This window comes from Protopterus annectens, chromosome 6.part0 (genome assembly GCF_019279795.1).
Source record: "Protopterus annectens isolate FY-2018-M chromosome 6.part0, PAN1.0, whole genome shotgun sequence".
Classification (NCBI taxonomy): Eukaryota; Metazoa; Chordata; order Ceratodontiformes; family Protopteridae; genus Protopterus; species Protopterus annectens.
The window spans coordinates 63,696,752-63,704,535 of NC_056737.1; the positions used below are offsets into that span (position 1 = coordinate 63,696,752).

At 36.8% G+C, this 7,784-nt stretch overlaps 1 pseudogene; it reads left to right on the forward strand.

The window, feature by feature from the left end:
• The first annotated feature begins 4,747 nt into the window (after positions 1 to 4,747).
• Positions 4,748 to 7,784, forward strand: part of LOC122803766 — a 44,242-nt pseudogene continuing 41,205 nt past the window's right edge.

Genomic DNA, 7,784 nt, shown 5'->3' on the forward strand with positions numbered 1-7,784 from the left:
AATAGAAAATAGGAGAATACTTAATATTTAGTTACAATAAACATCAGGTTTCAGTCATAATAAATATAAAAATAACACAGATGGACAGAATCTCACAGATGCAGAAAAAAGAAAATAATATTAAACTAATTTCACTGTACTATTCTTAAATGATCTAAAGAGAAACTGTTTCTAGTTAACTCACTTAGTATTGAAAGGCAATATGTACTGCTGAAATGTTTACTTCCACAAGGCAAGATTAAATACTTCACACTAACTGACATGTACGACTAACAACTGAACAAATGAACTCTGATAACTGACATAGATTTTTTATAGCAGATTCTACAGAAAAAGAAAAACAAACAACAAACTGCTGCTGCCATAATTCCATCCTTCAGCTGGTTATAGAATAACATCACATCTAGTCACCTGACTTTGGCACAATATACATTCAGAACTCTGTTAAGATTCTGTTGCAGCATTTTAATATATGCAACTGTTACACATACATTTTAATACAAGCATCTGTACAAATCAATGTGACAGTCAAATGATATAAGATTATTTATAAAACTTCAGCCAGCCATGCCTAACTTGCATATGCCAAACATGCACTGTCTTACTTCTGCTGGTAGAGTTGGTAATACCTCACAATGTCACACACACATTTCTGCATTTATTTGTAGATCATATGTCTTTGTCACCATTCAGTTGTGTGCGTTAGCTTCTCCTGTACTATGTTATCAGCATTGGTGGACTCAATAATTGGAAACAATATGGAAAAATAAGCAAATTTGGTAAGCCAAAGGCCATATACTTTAGCTTGAACTGCCAAGAAATAGAGTTCAAACTGTGAAGGGCCGAGCACAGATCCCTGGAGTTTGCCAATGGTGACAGTTCTACTGATATAGGTTGATTCTCCAACTTTCACATGATGCGTTCTGTCAGCAGAAAATTGGTTACCCATCAATCCCCAGCGTGGTGGTTTTCTCAATGATTCCTGTATGGGAGAATATTAAAACAATGAGTGAGAAGGTCACTGAAAAACCAATCGGTCAAAACAAAATGAAAACTCCAGCAAAGCTAGAATTTCCACTGAGTGACCTCCCAAACCTCTTGTATCACAGGCACAAGGGATATATGCAAATGATCCTTATGAACATTAGGTGTTTCAGCTAATTGGCAATTCTGAATGGCCATGACTTGTTTCATTGTTTTAATGGACAATGTCAGGCCAATAAAGCCAAAACCCACTAGCTGTGGATATGCATATTTTGGCCTTGTTATGACCTCGTCAGCAAAGCACAAGCAGAGTGTTTGACTAAGCATTAGAAACACAGGGCTGTTATACCCAGCTAATGTCCATTATCATTAGGATCACTGCAAAAATATCCCAACCAACAAACTAAAACAATGAGTGAGAAGGTCACTGAAAAAACAATCAGTAAAAACAAAATGAAAATTCCAGCAAAGCTAGAACTTCCACTGAGTGACTTCCCAAATCTCTTGTATCAGAGGCACAATGGATATATGCAAATGATCCTTATGAACATCAGGTGGTTCAGCTAATTGGCATTCATCATTTTAATGGCCAAGTTCAGGCCAATAAAGCCAAACCCCACTAGCTGTGGATATGCATATTTTAGCCTTGTTATTACCTCATCAACATAGCACAAGCAGAGTGTTTGAATAAGCATTAGAAACACGGGGCTGTTATATTCATTTGATGTCCATTTTCATTAGAGTCACTGCAAAAATATCCCAAACAACAAACTAAAACATTGAGTGAGAAGGTCACTGAATAACCAACTAGTAAAAACAAAATGAAAACTCCAGCAAAGCTAGAACTTCAACTGAGTGACCTCCCAAACCTCTTGTATCTAATACAAAAGATTTGGGAGGTCACTTAGTGGAAGTTCTAGCTTTGCTGGAGTTTTCATTTTGTTTTTACTGATTGTTTTTTCAATGACCTTCTCACTCATTGTTTTAGTTTGTTGTTTGGGATATTTTTGCAGTGACCCTAATGATAATGGACATCAGCTGGGTATAACAGCCCTGTGTTTCTAATGCTTAGTCAAACACTCTGCTTGTGCTGTGGAGGTCATAACAAGGCTAAAATATGCATATCCACAGATAGTGGGGTTTGGTTTTATTGGCCTGAAATTGTCCATTAAAATGATGAAACAAGTCATGGGCATTCAGAATTGCCAATTAGCTGAAACACCTGATATTCATAAGGACCATTTGCATATAACCCTTGTGCCTGTGATACAAGAGGTTTGGGAGGTCATTCAGTGGAAGTTCTAGCTTTGCTGGAGTTTTCATTTTGTTTTTACTGCATGGGAGATTATGTCAGAAACCTAGCCAAGATCATGATAGGCGGTATGCACTGTCTTACCTTCTTCTAGGCCTATCACACAGAATCAATGGGCTCTGACAACATTGCAGATCACCTATGGCACGACTCAGCACATACACTTTCCTGATATGGTTGAATACACAGTTCAACACACCCTACACATGGCCTATATTCCCATACAAGGGCTTATATCAACGTGCATCCACCCGAGTTGGGTGGACAGCACCTGATGCATGCATGTATAGAGACATTCTGACTCTTCTCAACTGTGAGGGAGACTGACATGTTATCAGTATAAAACAGGAACAGTGGTTAAGTAGCAGCTTGTGAAGTCCAAAGAAGCAGCAAAAAAACAAACTGATACAACTAAAACATTTATTGGTAGAGCAAAGCTTTCAGGTACAACAACCCTTTTTCAGTACAAAATAAAAAGCAAACTCATTGAGTTATTTAAATGCCAGTCAAATAGCAATCATACAATAAAACACAGCCAATGAAAACAAGTTTCTAATTAAACATATAAATGAACAATTAAAAGCTAATTTATTAAATGCAGAACAAAAATAACTGGTCTGCCTTAAACATAACATCCTATCTTTTAGGACTGGTTTGAGTGTAATCATTTTGTTAACACCAGGTAAAACATATGCTTGTAAAAGTGTAATCCATTCATATTCTTTCAACTCCAATTTATTATTAATATCACCTTCCCTAATTGTTTTCTGAAGCACAGTTAGCACTCTAAAGATGTTGGACCATTCTCACTAGTATGTTTGGCTAGTGAGTTTGTTAGGTTACTTCTTTTTATGTCAGACCTGTGCTCTACAATGCTATCTCTAAGCCATCTAATAGATTTTCCTACATAGGAGGCTGCAAGGGTTTGAAATGTTGCAAGATAGACAATATAACAAGTATTACATGTTGCAAAACATTTAATATGATAAATTTAACCACTGCTGGCATGTGTAAATATGACATCACTGTTAATGGATGCACAACAACTGCAATTATGGCAGGGAACAATTCCTTTCTTTGTTATAAGCTGGTTCATATTTGTACACTTTAGATCTTTATAACAAAGTTTTTGTTTTAAGCTCTCACAATTCCGATAGGTAAGTCTTAGCTTTTTCAGGAATAAGATGCTGTAATTCAGTACAACTTCTCAGAATACACCAATTGTTGTTAATTATATCCCTAACGCCATCACTACACCTACTAAATGTAGTAAGATAGCATAATATATTTGCAGGATCGAAATCAGGTTGCATTTGATTATTAGTGCATTGTTCACTAAAGTAAGGGGGATGTCTAACATCCTTGTTCTCAAGAACTTCTTTTTTCAAATCAAATAGAAATGTCCTATCACATTGGGGGGCATTATATATATATATGTTCTGTCTCCCATCTATTTAATACAACCATTATTGCTTGCCACATTAGACATAAGGTTATTATTTTCAGTCATTCCCATGGAATATGGTACTGATTCTAATTGTGAACTATTGTGCACACATTTACCACTTCCTGGGAGGGAGATAGAAACTATTTGTGAACTTTTAGACCTGGTCTTAAGGAACAACGTATTTGTGTTTGACAGCAAATTTGACCATCAAGTCTCTGGTGTTGTGATGGGTACTCCGGTCGCAAATACATATGTGAACCTTGTATTGAATAGATGGGAGATAGAACATATTTATAATGCCCCCCAATGAATACAGCTCTAAGGTGTTTTTTTACAAAAGCTTTTTGGATGATGTTTTTCTTGTTTGAGAAGGTGATAGTCAAGAACTACAGCAATATGTGAATTATCTAAATAACAGCACTGAATTATTGCATTTTACTGTGAATAGTTCTTCTGACCATATACAATTCTTGGATATTGATATGGAAGTACATAATTATAGTATTCGAACTTCTGTTTATATGAAAGCTGTACATACAAATAAATACCTCCACTATACTAGTATGCACTCTCCCCATCTTTTCAAGGGAATAGTTAAGAGTCAATATAGACGTGTTTGCAAACTTAAGACTGACAAAGAAAAATGTACACAACAACTGGATGCTGTTATTGATGAATTTACTGAAAGGGGATATGATAGGAAATTTCTGGTTGATTTGAAAAAAGAAGTTCTTGAAAACAAGGATATTAGATATCTCCCTTACTTTAGTGAACGATGCACTAATAATTAAATGCAACCTGATTTGGATCCTGCAAATATATTATGCTATCTTACTACATTTAGTAGGTGTAGTGATGGTGTTAGGGATATAATTAACAACAATTGGTATATTCTGAGAAGTTGTACTGAATTACAGGGTCTTTCTTATTCCTGAAAAAGCTAGATTCAGAACTGTGAGAGCTTAAAACAAAAACTTTGTTACGAAGATCTAAAGTGTACGAATATGAACCAGCTTATAACAAAGAAGGGAACTGTCCCCTGCCATAATTGCAGTTGTTGTGCATCCATTAACAGTGATGTCATATTTACACATCCCAGCAGTGGTGAAATTTATGGTCCAGCACATAGTTTTACCTTTAGAGTGCTAACTGTGCTTCAGAAAACAATCAGGGAAGGTGATATTAATAATAAATTGGAGCTGAAAGAATATGAATGGATTACACTTTTACAAGCAGATGTTCTACCTGGTGTTAACAAAATGATTACACTCAAACCTGTCCTAAAAGAAAGGATGTTATGTTTAAGGTAGAACAGTTATTTTTGTTCTGCCTTTAATAAATTAGCTTTTAATTGTTCATGTATATGTTTAATTGGAAACTTGTTTTTATTGGCTGTGTTTTATTGGATGATTGCTATTCAATTGGTATTTAAATAACTCAATGAGTTTGCTTTTTATCTTGCACTGAAGAAGGGTTGTTGTATCTGAAAGCTTTGTTCTACCAATAAATGTTTTAGTTGTATCAGTTTGTTTTTATGGAGACCAACATGTTATCATGGACCAATTCTATATACACACTACCAATATTCCAGGTGTGTCCAACAGAGCTGTGTGAGTTATTAATGCTACATCAAGTTCATTATATCTGATAGATGTCCTCAAACAGGTCATAGAGGGCATGCATTATGACAACAGTACCATCTTCTGGAACTTGACCAGGTCAAGGCATCTGACACAAATCCACACTGAGGTATTCAATCGATACTGTTATATTGGCCATAAACAGCTATATCACCAAATGGGTAGACCAGTGTATGACATACTTGGTATCTCACTATGTTGAAATGTGTGACATGACCTATATATCAGGTTCAGTGATCAGGTCAGTACATTAGGGGTGTCTTCTAGGCCCTTTCCTGCCAATTAGTTAAGTGATGGATATCACAGATGACATACACATGCTGTGCCCAAATAGCTACCTGAAGGACTACAGATTGCGCACAATCAATGACTGCAACTGTGATATTAATATAATACAGACAGTATTAACACATTAAAAAAACACTGCCACAGCCATAACAACCCTTGCATTGACAAGAAACATGGAGGGATTTGATGAACCAGGAAACAAACGCACCACTCAAGCATGATGTGGACATTACACCCTATAAATCAGACCAATAGATATGGGGTAGATGGTAAGTGGTACATCCTGGGGTAGATGGTAAGTGGTACATCTGCCAGCATGTGGCCACAGTGTTGACTTCTCCCTTGAATGTAACACAAGTGCTGGGTATGTCAATGACATGCACATCAGAGGCCATAATAACTTTATGGTTCCCAGCCTTCATCACACCAATAACTGTGTAGTGCACCCTTCTTCATGTACCTCCTTACATATCTTCCAGTGATGTGTAACTGAAGTGTACCACCTTTGTCACAGTGTGCTATTACTTAGCTTTTTGGCCACACCCTAGGTATTCTTTCTGTGGAATATACATGACTGTCTGATAATTTGGAACACCAATGAAGTTGTTACATCAGATGCATTGTGTGCAACCTGTTCTGCATATGCACATACTACATACATAGGTGTTTGACAACATTAATGGCATGTATATCATTTGTGACAGTGTGGACTGTGCCATATACATATATGCCATGCACACAAGGCAACTAGCCTGTATTAGCCATGCTGTTGCATGCAGGTATAACAGTGCCCCTTCTAACAGCTCCTGCAGATATTACAGTGCCAGAACAGTGTGCATGTTTACCCTAATAGATTGTGGATGTATCATATTAGTTGTTCAATTGTGTGTGTGCAGCTACAACTCTTATCACTCCACATCACATATGTTATGTCAAGGGCATGGGATTAGTAGTGGTATTTGTAACAAAAAGCCCAGCTAGCCGGAATTTTGTAAATAATTATATGTCATTTGTGAATATTAATATGATTTATATAGAAATGTAACAAAAGAAGATACTGCCAACCCAGATATCTGGAATTTTGTAAGTGGTCGTGTGTCCTTTGTGAATATCAACATGAGTCATAAGCCTGTGTTACAAATGTATTAGAACTGTATGTCATATTGTATAGATGTGTGCTGAAGAGATATTTTTATACACTATTGTAACTGTTTAACAGAAGAGACAGAAACGCAGGAGATTAACTTGCAAAACTTCAGAAGAATGGTTGAGCTTAAAGGGACAGTCCCAGGATTTTTTGTTTTGATTCAGCCTTTGTTTACATTTCAGGTTTGCCTTTCTAAGCATGCTCACCTTTGGCTGAGGGGGTGGGGAAAGAGTGCTTGCAGGAAGTTTCAAAGGTGTCAGCCAAATTCCATCTCAAATTGCAATTGTACTGACAACAGCTTTCCCTGTGAGCCATTCATTACTTTAATCTGTGCATTTCACACATTGAGAAAAGTAGCCTTTCAGGCATTTTATGACTTTGCTGCTGCTACTTTACAAAGACATCAGTAATGCCAGGCTTTTAAAACATTAGTAAACATAGTTTTTTGTTTCTTTCATTTCATATTTTATTCTGTGGTGACTGTGAATCCTGGCCAACTACAACAATTTTATGACATGGCTTCTACCTATAGAAAGCATTTGAGTGAGGCAAACAATAGTGGAAACCATATTTCTCTTTCTTTCATGTTTTACCGTATTCTGATTTTTGAATACTTGCCTAGTGTAGTGACTTTCTGACCTGCTAGTAATTCCATAGAAACCAAGTGTGTGACAGATGGTTGGAGCATTAGTAGACACACTCTTCTGTTCTTATTTCAGCTTCTAGTTTAATATGTGGCTGAGGTGGTGGTGCTGTGGTAGCATTGTCGCCTCACAGTAAGATGTTGTCCTGTTCGATTCTCAACTAAAGCGTCTTCTGTGTGGAGACATGTGTGAATGGGCGTACCTTTGTTGAAGGTTGTGCATCAGGCCTGGCAAGCCGGTACGTAAAAATCTACTGCCAATCATTAGCAGACCAGAGTTCCGCTGTGGCGACCCCTAACCGTGAAAAGCCGAAAGATACAAC